We start from the raw sequence: 14,137 nt of genomic DNA, 5'->3' as shown, positions 1-14,137 counted from the left end.
GGCAAGTGGCAGCAGGAGGTGACTAATGGGCGGCCGATGGGAACGGCCAGCAAAAGTGGAAAGCAGTCAGGAAGCAGCAAGGAACAGCAGCTGGCTGGGCAGCCAGGTGGTGAGGAGCAGCAGCTGGCAGGGCAGTCAGACAGAGCAAGTGCTCAGATGGTGGAGTAAGCCAGGTATCTTCTTCCTAGGGTGGGAGGTGAACTCACACAGATGCACTTCTGGAACCTGGGTCCTCACTGACCAAGGACAACCACTCTGAGTGGGGTATGGTGAGGGAGCAGCAGAGGACAACGGTAAAAAACTTTTGGTTGTAGAACTCAAGAAGATAAGGCAGAAGACTCTGCCCCACACATTCTGGAGTGGGTGTCCTGCTCACAGTTTTAGGTTTATGAATCCTGCTTGTGGCATTTTCCCTTATTAATGTCAGGTGACCTCTCCTTTCATTAAAAGTGTATTTTCTACACTCAGACTCTGTGCCTGCAAATGGGGAAGTATTGCCTCTCAGAGGTGCCCGGGGTGGTGTGTAATTTTCCCAGGTTACTGGGTGGGAGTGTGACATTGCACTCCATATGTTTATGGAAATATGCTCATGAGTGTAAATATAATGTAACTGGAATATGCTTCATGCAAAAGGTCTCTTGTAAGGTATCATGACAAAGCTTATAAACTACTGAGTGTGGTCATCCTATTTGTATGTATGCATCATTCTTGTATCTAAAGCTAGAAATATGAAGTATTACTCTAGAGTCTTATTGTAACTATGCAAAGTGTGGGCCATTAATAATGGCTTGGAATCTTGATGGCTCCCATTAACCAGGACAATTGGTTGTAAATGGCTCTGTTTACTTGCAAGCCTTCCTGTGTTCCTGATGTCACCTGGTACTGGAATCCATCTTAAACCTGGTGCTTTTCCATTCAGAAGGAGGGTGGACACCCAGAGAGACAAAGGATTCCCGCCTTGGGCCAAAGCTACAAAAGGGGGTGGAGCAGAACAAGGGGGGACCCAGTCATGAGAAAGCTCCAGCTCAGGTATCTTAGGTGAAAAGCAGGGGCTAACAGGGACTGCACCGGGGAGAGGATTGGGCCCAGACGAGGAAGGCATCTAGTCTGTGAAAGATGCTTATTGGAACATCTCTGAGGGTGAGATTTACCAGTATTCAGGTCCTTAATGTATTAGGCTTAGACTTGCGTGTTTTGTCTTATTTTGCTTGGTAACTTACTTTGTTCTGTCTGTTATTACTTGGAACCACTTAAAGCCTACTTTTTGTACTTAATAAAATAACTTTTGTTTATTAATTAACCCAGAGTAAATGATTAATACCTGGGGGAGCAAACAGCTGTGCATATCTCTCTATCAGTGTTATAGAGGGCAGACAATTTATGAGTTTACCCTGTATAAGCTTTATACAGAGTAAAATGGATTTATTTGGGGTTTGGATCTCATTGGGAGCTGGATGTCAGGGTGCTGGAGATAGGTGACCTGCTGAGCAATTTTTGGTTAAACTCTGCAGCTTTGGGGGCATGGACCAGACCTGGGTCTGTGTTGCAGCAGGCTAGCGTGTCTGACTCAACAAGGCAGGGTTCTGGAGTCCCAAGTTGGCAGGGAAAACGGACTCAGAGGTAATTCCAGCACGTCAGGTGACAGTCCCAAGGGGGTTTCTGTGACTCAACCCATCACAGGGGGCTCAAGCTGGTTCTGTGTTGTATTGTTGAAAAGAAACCCCTAGATATTGAACCCGGCCCTGGTTCCTTCTGGCTCCACCTGGCAGAAGGGTTACATAAATATTATTCTTAAAGGTGATCTGCAAAGGAATGAAGAACCATATGAAGCTAAATGGACTGAATAGCCCGTTAGTCGGGCTGTGAGAGGCAATTAGAATATAAACTTGGAGTGGCCCAAGAAGGTTGTGGGACCTAGAGCTACATTTAAAAAATATTTTATAAAGGAGTTATGTGCTGCCTGCCCCCTACTGTCTGATTAATCTAATCTAATCTCTCTAGTTTAGATATTTATGAGTAGGGCCCTACCAAATTCACAGCTATGAAAAATACATCACGGACTGTGAAATCTGGACTCCTGCCCTGTGAAACCTGATCTTTCATGTGCTTTTACCCTATATTCAGGGGCGGCTTTAGGTATTTTGCTGCCCCAAGCACGGCAGGCAGGCTGCCTTCGGCAGCTTGCCTGCGGGAGGTTCCCGGTCCCGCAGATTCGACGGCATGCCTGCGGGAGGTCCGCCGAAGCTGTGGGACCAGCGGACCCTCCGCAGGCGTGCCACCGAAGGCAACCTGCCTGACGCCCTCACGGCGACCTGCAGAGTGCCCCCCGTGGCTTGCCGCCCCAGGCACGCGCTTGGCCTGCTGGTGCCTAGAGTCGCCCTGCCTGTATAACACAGATTTCACAGAGGAGCCCAACATTTCTCAAATTGGGGGTCCTGACCCAAAAGGGAGTTGCAAGATTATGTTAGAGGGGTTGTGGTATTGCCACCCTTACTTCTGCACTGCTTTCAGAGCTGGGCAGCCGCAAAGCACCAGCCGTTGGTAAGGTGCCCAGCTCTGAAGGCAGCGCCCTGGCAGCAGCAGCATAGAAGTAAGGGTGGCAATACCATACCATGCCACCCGTACTTCTGCACTGCTGCCTTCAGCACTGGATAGCCAGAGTGTGGCAGCTGCTGACTGAGGGCCAAGCTCTGCAGGCAGCGTGCAGAAATAAGGGTGGCAATACCATACCAGGCCATCCTTGTTTCTGTGCTGCTGCTGGCAGCAGCTCTGCCTTCAGAGCTGGGCTCCCAGCCAGCAGCCGCTCCTCTCCAACTGCCCAGCTCTGAAGACAGTGCTGCTGCCAGCAGCAGTGCAGAAGTAAGGGTAGCAGTACCACAACCCCCCCCCAATAACCTTGTGACCCCCACACAACTCCTTTTTGAGTCAGGACCCCTACAATTACAACACTGTGAAATTTCAGATTTAAATAGCTGAAATCACAAAATTTGATTTTTAAAATCCTATGATTGTGAAATTGACCAAAATGAATTTGGTCAATGTGAATTTGGTAGGGCCCTATTTATGAGGTTCCTATAGGCATTCAGCATATCTGTCTGGACTTGGTTCAATTTTCCAGTGCAGTTACTCCCTTTTTAAGTAAGTTAAATTTTGGCTCTGATGGTTGGACATTGGTTTTTTTTAAATTCAGAGAAGCTGCTTGTATAATAATAATGTGCTCCGATACTGTACTGCTGAGGGCCACAGAAAAAGATAGAATGACAGATGATGCACTCCCACAGACAAGGAGGAGATTTTAAAAAAATGTTGGGGTTTTGGTTATTTTTTAATCTGTCCTCCTGATCCAAGATCCCTCTTCTTTGCTTTTCTGTTCTCTTCTTGTGAGCAGGAAAGGTCTGAAGAGCAACATTCTTGCCAATTTCAATATATTGTCCTTGCTGACAAGAACTGAGCAGAGAGGAAGGATAGTGAGAAGTGCACTTGCAAACTAAACCACAGCTGCTCAGCAGTAATTTTAGGGCATCACTCTTGACATTTTCCTTAAAAATAATTTCCAGAGAATAAACCCATAAGCAAAAATGTTGATACAACTCCAGGATCTTCACAAACGATTACATATAATGTTATATAACATTGCTTGGAGGGGGAAATTGCTAACAATAGAAATTATTACTATTGATTTATGAGAGTTAATAAAACTTGGAGAAACACAAAAATTAGTTATAGACCAGACTCTTAAGCAGACTTACCCAGTCTTGAATGTATCTAGAAACTTTACCACAGGGTCTTTATCCCAAAGAAATAGGATTTATTCATAAATGGAAGACTGACAAATTACAGGATGGTTGTGGTAGTAGATACTACTAGCATTCATATGCTACGGTGATGAATGGCAGAATAAAACCCTAAGATATTACTCTCTTGGTCTAAGAATTACTGTTAATAGACATTTTCCTTTTTGCCCAGAGGATGTAACCAAGTTCAGGAAAAAACAAAGACATTTTGTTCTTCAGAACTTGTTTTATTGGTTCTGGATGCATTTAAAATCTTACCTACATGCTTGCAACTAGTGAGTCACAATTCAGAATGGTTTCTTGGACAGGAGTCCTCTTCAGTGGAATCCTGTGAAACATCTTTCCGTACACAGTGTTAGAGTTATTACCATATTATTAAGGACAGTCACAGGATGCACCTTTCACCACTGGTCTGGCACCTCCCCCTGCTCACTCTAGGGCTTAGCTCTTGAGGTCAACACCCCCCTTCCTGCAGTTGCACACTATCACTCTGTCTCTGTCTCAGGTCTGGAGCCCCTCTCTCACTCCAGGAACCACAGCATCCTTTTTGTGACTCAGGCCTCCGGCCAGGTCACTCAATGTTCCCCCCTTTTGGGACAGCAGAGTCCCTTCTCCGTAGCAGTCCTAAGCAGTCTTCCCTCTCACTGCCCCATGGTGCCACTCCCTCAGTGCCTGGTAGGGAAACATGGGCCCACCGTCTACTCCAGGCCTGGAACCAGGCCTTTCTTTTTCAGCCCTCACTGCTCCTTCCCTGGACTTCATCCTACCACACCTGGTCCCCTTCTCCCTCTGGTGTACCAGCTCCAAAACCCTCCTCCCTCTGCCCAAGGACTGACTGCTGCATGCCTGCAACCTTTCCCAGCAGCCCCTTTTACTGCTCACAACTCCTGGGCTTTATACAGTGTTCCTGCACAGCTGAACCTGCTTCCAATTAGTTCCCTGCTCCCTGGCTCTCCCTCCAGGTGCAGCCTGATAGGGTTGCCAACCCTCCAGGATTGGCTGGGAGTCTCTAGGAATTAAAGATTAATATTTAATTAAAGATTATGTCATGTGATGAAGTCTCCAGGAATACATCCAACCAAAACTGGCAAGCCTACCTGTGGAGTTAATAGGCCTCCCTGACCATCTTCAGCACTTCCAATCCTGGGTGGGGTGGACACCCCATCACAAGGAACCTTGATGTGCTTTGTGCTGCACAGGATACAAATATAATGATAATTCCTGCCCAAAGGAGTTTATGACAGGGGGTTCAACAGTGCTTATGGGACTTAGGACCACAAGTCCAACTAACTTTATATCAATAGATTTTTTTTCCCATCTAAAGCCCTTATCTTGCTCCCACGGAATTAAATGGCAAAGTTACCATTAACTTTAATGAGTATAACATTAGACCCTAAAAAACTTACATAGAAAAGAGACTCAGAGGAGGGACTCACTTTAGATTTTATTCATTTTTGTCCATGAGGTCAGACTCTTTTCTCTTTTACTATGATAACAACAGTCCTTTTCTCTTCTTGGTGGAGTGTTGTTTATTACTTACAAAGTGGTAAATGGCTTGGGAACTGGCAGCTGAAGACACTGCTACTTTCGCCCCACATGCGGTACTGTCACAGTTGTCATCAGCAGAGGTACTTAAGTGAGTGTCCCTTTGGATGTAAATGGGAGGGCACAGGTGGCAGGGAGTTTTCTACGGGAGCCTCTTGACTCTGGACCTGGCTTTGTGCCTTGGTCTGTCAGCACACAGATTTAACCATCTGAGCCCAGAGCTCAGAGCTTCAAAGGCCAGAGCTTTTTGTGACGAGATGGGCTGAGGGCTACCGGTGTTTGAATGAGATCATTTGTAATTATTAGTTATTATGGACGATCACCATATTTTATGTGCTCGTTTCAAGGGCCTTGGTAGGGCTGTTCATTTCTATCCTGGATTCCAGTCCTTTTTCTTGTCATTCATCACCTAGCTCTTTCATCACTCCTGCTAACCCCTCCTGAGGCACACAGCACCTCCAAAGCTCACTTTGCACCCAAACATTTGCAAAGAGCACATGCCAGGATCAAAATAGCAAATTATGAGACTTTTATACTAAAAGGATCCATTTCCAATAGTCTCCTCATAACGTGTTATCTTGTCCTCAGCGTTTAGTTTTTGCAAATTAGAGGCGGCTGTGTGAAATTTGGGCAGCTGGTGTAAATCAGGTAGGTGACGGCAAGTAATTGAGGATTATATGGAAGTGGGGAACAGGCTCAAACCCTGAACTATTCATTTCTAGATATTCTAGTGTTTGGGGGTTTCTAAAGCTGTTGAATTTTCATAAGGAAAGTCATGTTTTGGGCATTAGGCTGATTCCTCTGAAACACACTTTCTACATTACCTCTGTTCTGACTTTTTATTTTATTTTATTTTTTTTGCTAACCAGTAAATGGAGATTTGCCATGTGCACAGACATGCACATTCATTTTGTGAGTGTGGTTTATACCAAAAGATGTGAAAATTTGGGCCTTTATCTTTCACATGATTCACAAATATCTTCCTCATTGTACTTGACTAGTACTCTCTCAACTTTTCAAGTCTATAAGGACAAAAAAAGTGAACTCTCTGTTCTCTACATATGAATGGCTAGCTGTCTCTTGAATTCATTTCCACTATTTGCTTCAATAGCTTTATTTAGCAATAATTTATTCCCATACTTATTGCACTTTGATTGAAATAGTTCTGGCTAAATTTCCCCTTCATTCTAAATTTTCTACTTTTTAGACTTAGTCACTTGTTTTTTACAGCCTTCTCATCACATTGAAGAGTTTCTCATTCCACTTATCAAAGCTTTTTACAATTTGAATATTTTTCTTAGATCATCTTGAAGTATTCCCTGTGATTTTTGCTGATGAATATAAATGCATTCCTTTGTATCAAACGCTCTTAAATCCAGATTCATTCTACTTGCACTGCCATCTTCAGAGAAATAGTACCCTATAGAAAAAGGTGACTCAATATTTCAGACTAATCAATGTCTTGTACAGTAACAGCACCACTCTTTTAATGGAGAGGTGAGCCATATGCCCCCATTTGCCCCTTACCATCACTCCATCTTCTAGCATCCTCAGAGGCCCTGAACCATGTACTCCTTCAGCTAGAAGGGCTGGATGCAGTTCCTTCCTCAGCTATAATGGCTATAGGAAACTTGCTGACTGGACCGTGCCAGGTTTGAGAATAATTTAGGAGTAGTTTGCATATCTCATCAAACAGATTTTTAAATTTATCACAATCTGATACAGAATTTAGGTCCAGCTTGCTGCAAAGTACACAGGTGTGTGTGTGTGTGTGTGTGTGTGTGCGTGTGCGTGTGTGTGTGTGTGTGAGTGTGTGTGTGTGTGTAAGGTACAGCTTTGGTTAGACCTTGATCCCTTCAAGAAGAGCAGGATAAGTACAGTTCTGCTGCCCTTTACTCCTACAAAAAGGATAACAAGATTTCCCCTGCATTCAATTAGAGTGAGTTGCAACCCAAAACTAGCCAAAATTGATCCTTTTGGCAAAGCAGTTCTATCTGCTGTTTGCCTAGGCAGAGTAAGCATGTCTATTCAAACATGGTCTGCTCCTGGCACCTTTCCCCCTAGTTTGTTTCTAGATGTCAGGGGAGAGCTCAATCAGACTCTGCTTACATATACACATTTTATACAAGTCTGGCCATTCTGGGTCAGACCAACAGTCCATCTAGCCCACTATCCTGTCTTACAATAGTGGCCAGTGCGAGACGCTTCCAAGGGAATTAATAAAACAGAGCAATTATCGAGTGACCCATCCCCTGTCATCTAGTCCCAGCTTCTGGCAGCCAGAGGCTTAGGGACACCCAGAGCATGGGGTTGCATCCCTGACTATCTTAGCTAAGAGCTATTGATGGTCCTATCTTCCATAAACTTATCTAATTCTTTTTGAACCCAGTTATACTTTTGGCCTTCACAACATCTTCTGACAATGAGATCCACAAACTGACTGCCATTTCTCTATATAAAGTGAGTGAGAAATCTTAAATCTTAAAATGATGATTTTTATTGATTTAAATATGAAAATATACACTCCAATTGGTTTAGGGCTGGGTGCACCATTTATTCTGATGTTAAATTCAATTTATTTTTCATTGTCCCTCACTTTCAGATTTCAGTGTGCTCTGGATTGTCATCTTTAACATCCTATGGAGATTTATGGTGGCAGGTCACATCTCTCAGAGCCATTGTTTCAGCCTGTTTGTTGATTCAGGCAGATACCTCTGCATCAGATTACACTCAGGTCATGTTTTTAAGGTTTTCTTCACAACCAGGAAGGCTAGACACATTCATTTAGAAGGAAAGCTTGGATTCCTGAGCACCAGAGTGAATTCCACAGCAAATTCCAGAGCTGAGGAACATAAGACTCCTTTTTAAATTAGCATTCATTGAAGGACTGGGAGTTTCACGGCACTGCTAATATGCTGCATCTGTAGATCAGGAGAGCCCATAGGTGCTGGAACTAGGGGCTCAGGGGGTGCTGCTACACCCCTAGGTTTGAAGTGGTTTCCATCATATACAGGGTTTATAATTTGAATCAGTGATTCTCAGCACCCCACTATACAAGTTGTTCCAGCACCCCTGGGAGAGCCAGTTGAAAAATTTTGAATTTCCAACCTTTTCAACAAAGGACAGGGACATTTTTTCCTAATATTTAACAGCCTCCACTTACCAGTTTGATTCCAGCCCATCTTAGCAGAGACTGAAAGTTGGTTCCATCAAATGGGTTTTTGGTGGCTCCTGTGTGAGAGGAGTTTGGTGCATCTCAGTTGTAGCTCCTACATCATAAACTCACCAACATTTTTTGCACTGATTGGCTGACTCAGCAGAGAGGCTGTGAATGATTCCCTCGCATCCTCAAGTGCCCCCTTGCAACTGGGCACCCTAATGCCAGGGATGCCATCCCACTTTCCCTTTCAGACTCCTAAAGACTCCAAGAGACTCTCTTGCCTCAATAACATGCCTTCTTGGGGCTGGTTTATTACAAAAACCTAGTGCAAGTAATCTATAACAAAAGCCCCCAAACCTGGTTCATTTGTCACCCCAGTGAGTCTGGTCCTTAAAATCCTACAACATCTAGTCTATCAACATAACATATACCACACTCCGATGCTTCCTGCTGCACCTGGGCTCTTCTTCTGCCTTCTCCTGTTATTCTGCCTGAGCGGCCACACCAGTCCTTCCAGCTGGAGTCCAACCCTGCTCTTTCTAGTCTCCAGCCTCTCTGCTGGAAGTTCACTCTCACCAGGGAAACATCCATCACCCCCCTGGTCCAATAACCTCTCATCTCAAAGGGTATGTCTACACCGCCATTAAACACCTGTGGCTTGCACGTCAACAAATGCTAGTTCACTCTTCAAAAGTGGAGATGCAATCTAGGAATTTCAGTGCACCAAGAAAGGAAGCCAATTCTGGGATCTGTTTTTAAAATACTTTTGTGGGCAAACATAGGAAGTTTTTGATTTATTGGAAAATATAATTTCTTGGCTGCCACCAAGAAAATAAACTTTCTTCTTGGCTTTTTTCTAGTTCTTTCTTTTATTTTTGTAGAAAAGAAAGGAATCTTCTCCTATTGAAAGGAATGCTGCTGCCTCCAGAAATATTTTCCTTAGCTCTGCTGTGAAAAGAATGAACTGCCAACATACAACTAAACCAATCTGCACACTTGTGTTAATTGAGTTAAGACTTGCACACTTGACTATAGAAAATAGGAGATCAAGTAAGGGGTAGTTTTGGTTGAACGTAGAAAATAATACAAGCCTGGACTAACTAGAATTAAAAAAAATGAGTTAAGAAACAGGAAATTTAAATATATTATCAGAGACAAGTACTCCCTTTGAAACAAAACATCAGAAGGAATCAGAAGGGAGCTGGACTAGATGAGCTACTGAGGTCCCTTCCAGTCACGCACTTCTATGGTTCTATGAATTAATGTTCAAAACATGCCTCGGAATACTTTAATGACAAGTAAAATAGTGATTGAAAGTTGCCTGGTGCACTGACAATCAGTTACCAGTTAAAATATCATGTCATACCTATGAATAATGTATAAGAGGTATGGTTTGAAATTTTTATTTGGATGGTGGCAATGTTTTTGTCTAGCATTTCTGTTTATCTTGATTAGCACGTTGGAAAGATGTGTACGAAGTTTCAGTAGTAATCATAGAAAATTTGGGCATCAGTAGTACTTGGCTAATGCTTTGTGGGAAACCATCCTGGGTTCAAAGAAAGACTTTACTATTCCAGGAAAAATTCTAAACAGATGCTAATGCTACCATAAGTTTGTAAAACTGGATAGACAGTGAAGGATGACAAAAAGAAAATGAATCTCTGCCCAAGAGGTTGTATACTCTCTCCAAGTGTTATACTTTTCATGGAAATTACAGTCTGAGGAAATAGAACTGGTTATCAACTTTAAAAACTATATGTCTGTGAAATTGCCAGTTATCTGCAACGCTGGATCAATACTGTGAAAGACATTCAGCAGTAGGTATACAGTGTTGTAGCCATGTTCGTCCTAGGATATTAGAGAGACAAGGTGGGTGTGGTAATATCTTTTATTGGACAGTCTCTTCCTCAGGTAGGGTCAGGTTATCAGTGTGGGAAATGAATAAGACTATAACAAACAATTACGAAAGACTGCAGAAAAAGTAAATACAACAAACAGACTAGTTGAAAATCCAGCTCTAAACACATTGTTGTAAATTCATATGCAAATTAAGCATGTAAGGGTCTTCATGCTGGTCTTGTGGTTGAAGACACTTTGAGGGATGTAATGCAAGTATAAGGAATCCAGAAGAGACAAGAGAAAAGATTAATCACCCAAAAAGAAAAGACGGTTACTCACCTGTAGTAACTGGTGTTCTTCGAGATGTGTTGCTCCTATCCATTCCATGTAGGTGTGCGCGCCGCGCGTGCACGGTTCTTCGGAACATTTTTAGCCTAGCAACTCCGGCGGGCCGGCTGGCGCCCCCTGGAGTGGCGCCGCCATGGCGGCGGATATATACCCCAGCCGGCCCGCCCGCTCCTCAGTTCCTTCTTGCCGGCTATTCCGACAGTGGGGAAGGAGGGCGGGATTGGAATGGATAGGAGCAACACATCTCGAAGAACACCAGTTACTACAGGTGAGTAACCGTCTTTTCTTCTTCGAGTGATTGCTCCTATCCATTCCATGTAGGTGATTCCCAAGCCTTACCTAGGCGGTGGGGTCGGAATGAGACGTGGCGGAGTGTAATACCGCAGAGCCGAAGGCTGCGTCGTCTCTAGACTGCTGCACCAACGCGTAGTGGGAAGCGAAGGTATGGACTGAAGACCAGGTGGCCGCTCTACAGATGTCCTGGATGGGGACATGGGCCAGGAAAGCGGCCGATGAGGCGTGTGCCCTCGTGGAGTGTGCGGTGAGTCGGCACGGGGGAACGCGAGCAAGTTCGTAACACGTTCTGATGCAGGACGTCACCCAGGAAGAAATCCGCTGCGAGGAGACTGGCTCGCCTTTCATGCGGTCAGCTATTGCCACAAACAGCTGGGACGAACGCCGAAAAGGCTTCGTGCGGTCGATGTAGAACGCGAGTGCTCGGCGGACGTCGAGGGTATGCAGCTGCTGTTCCCGAGGCGAGGCATGCGGCTTCGGGAAGAAGACCGGGAGAAAGATCTCCTGGTTGAGATGGAAGGGCGACACCACCTTGGGGAGGAAGGCCGGGTGTGGTCGGAGCTGCACCTTGTCCCCATGAAAGACGGTATATGGGGGACCCGCCGTCAGGGCGCGGAGCTCTGAGACCCGTCTGGCGGATGTGATCGCCACGAGGAAGGCCGTCTTACAGGTAAGATGGAGGAGAGAGCAAGTAGCAAGGGGCTCGAAGGGTGGGCCCATGAGCTGGGCGAGGACCAGGTTAAGATCCCATGTCGGAGCAGGAGGCCGCACCTGTGGGTAGAGGCGGTCTAACCCTTTAAGGAATCGCTATATACACTAACTAACGGAGAACGCTAAGGCTGTGGAGGAAAGCAGATCACTCCACTGTTCCTACTAGCCGTCACGGGCGGAAAGAAGGAACTGAGGAGCGGGCGGGCCGGCTGGGGTATATATCCGCCGCCATGGCGGTGCCACTCCAGGGGGCGCCAGCCGGCCCGCCGGAGTTGCTAGGCTAAAAATGTTCTGAAGAACCGTGCACGCGCGGCGCGCACACCTACATGGAATGGATAGGAGCAATCACTCGAAGAAGAAATTAATCATCCAACTCATGCAACCCATGTACTATCCCGACCTACACAACCTTACAAGAAGCCAACAGACAGTTTATGGGAACTGAGCATTGCTAAACCAAAAAGGCTCTCGTGGCAACACAAACAAAAGCTGCAGACCACCAGGCAGTAACTAATAAGCACTATTGCCATACGGAAATGGGACTAGAAAGCAATTAACACTAGCACTCAGCATACACTAATGAATAAGGGACTGTTGAGGGGAATAATACAACTGCATGATGTACTCATAAGCTGGCAAGGGGAACCATTTTTTTTGGCCAAAAGAATGTCTGGTCAACCTCTAGGAGAGCCGTAATTCCATTTATTGTAGAGTGCAAGAGATTGATTGACATGGCCTATAGAAACAGTCAGGTTGAAGTGAAAGTTTCCCCACAGTTGCAAGCCTAGACTTCCCATGTGAACTCAGTTTTTGTAAGTTACAGAAAGCTGTAAAGTACCAAGTATATACCCCCTAAGCCAGGAATTCTACAGAACATTTCTGGAAGAAATCTATGAAGTGATTGTTTGAGGCTTCAGCTCATCCATTCTTGGAATCCCTTCAGCCACTTGTTTGGATATTATAGTAAAGCTAACTGTGGAGATGTGACAGGGTGCTGAGTGAGAAGCACTTAATCAGCCCCTGCCACTCCAGCCCCAATCAAGGGGAATGGATTGGGGCTGGTTGGATAGCCCTGGTAATGGGCAGCACCTGCCAGCCTCATTAGCCAGGGCTATAGAGACTGGGAGGAAGCCAGGGGAGAGAAAGGCCAGGCACAGAGGGAGGTGGGAGCCTTCTGGTGTGTTGCTGGCCAGGCCTGCACTTGGCAGAGTTGGCTGTGAAACCTGTACATAGGTGGAAAGTGGTGGTGGGAAAACAACTGTAAATAAAGAAAATTGGTGTTGGAGGTGTTCCTGACTGATTGGAGAGGGCAACTGGGGCCTAAACCAACGCGACCCAGTATGTGCCTCGCTACAAGAGACATCAGCTGATTGAAAGGGCTGTACAGGAGGTTTGAGTTGACAAAACCCCAAGAAGACAGGTGAAGACAAACAAATAACAAGAGTGACAATAAATCCTGATGAATGGTCTATACAGCCAGGTCATCCATGATTCATATGTCCAATTCCTACCACAGCGATCCTACACCAAAATAATTACACTCAATATAGATAGGTGCTAAGATGCTGGAAAAGATCATTCAGTCATCACAGTTAGAGTAGACCTCACCAAGCATATTAAGTGCCCAGAAAGAACAAGCACTGCATTTTTAATAATTGGGGAAACATTTACGGTATTACCGATAATGCTAATCAATCACTCTTAACTGATAAATTGTCTGACACAACTGAAAATATAACTAAGGTTTTTATAATGACACCTTGCACTTAAAAACAAAATAACTCACCACCAGCAAAAACAATCAGATAGACAAAAAACAAATTCTTAAATTAGAACAAACCAATTATTGAGAAACTCCATTTTGGGATCTAAATAGTGAGTGACCCATATCTCAATGTTTCCAGGTTTTCTGTTGTTCAGTGGCTTAGCCAGCTACAAATTTCACTCCAGAATATAAACTTTAATTAAAAAAAAAACTTTCTATCCCTTATGATTGCAAAGAAATCATTCATCATGTGAAATGAATGCAGAATTGTCCATAACAGGCCACTTGAAACAATGTCTCTAAGAAGCATGAGCTCAGCTGCTCTGCTCCCCTTTTAAGCTCCTCGTCCAGCCAGTCTGTGTATGCCTTGCAGGTGTGGCAGAGTGAAGCTACCAGAGCTCAGAGCAGCGGCTGAACTCACTCTAGCTGGGTTAGATGGCAGGGCCTCAGTACAAGACTAGGCAGTGCTTCCCAAGAGACTGCAGAGGTGCCTGCCTGAGTGCATTCCAGGACTCTGGTGCTATGCTACTCACTGACACCAAAACATGAATAGAGTTCAGCATATTGGGCAGGGGGAAATTATACAGTAAAGGGACATTTGCCTATTGGACATTCACACTAGTGGATGGGGAACCACGCTAACAGACTACTCACAACATTACTATGGAGGAGTGTTTTATT

Source organism: Mauremys reevesii, linkage group 2 (assembly GCF_016161935.1).
Source record: "Mauremys reevesii isolate NIE-2019 linkage group 2, ASM1616193v1, whole genome shotgun sequence".
Taxonomy (NCBI): Eukaryota; Metazoa; Chordata; order Testudines; family Geoemydidae; genus Mauremys; species Mauremys reevesii.
The sequence above is the reverse complement of the archived record's forward strand: the minus strand, read 5'-3'. Positions refer to the sequence as shown.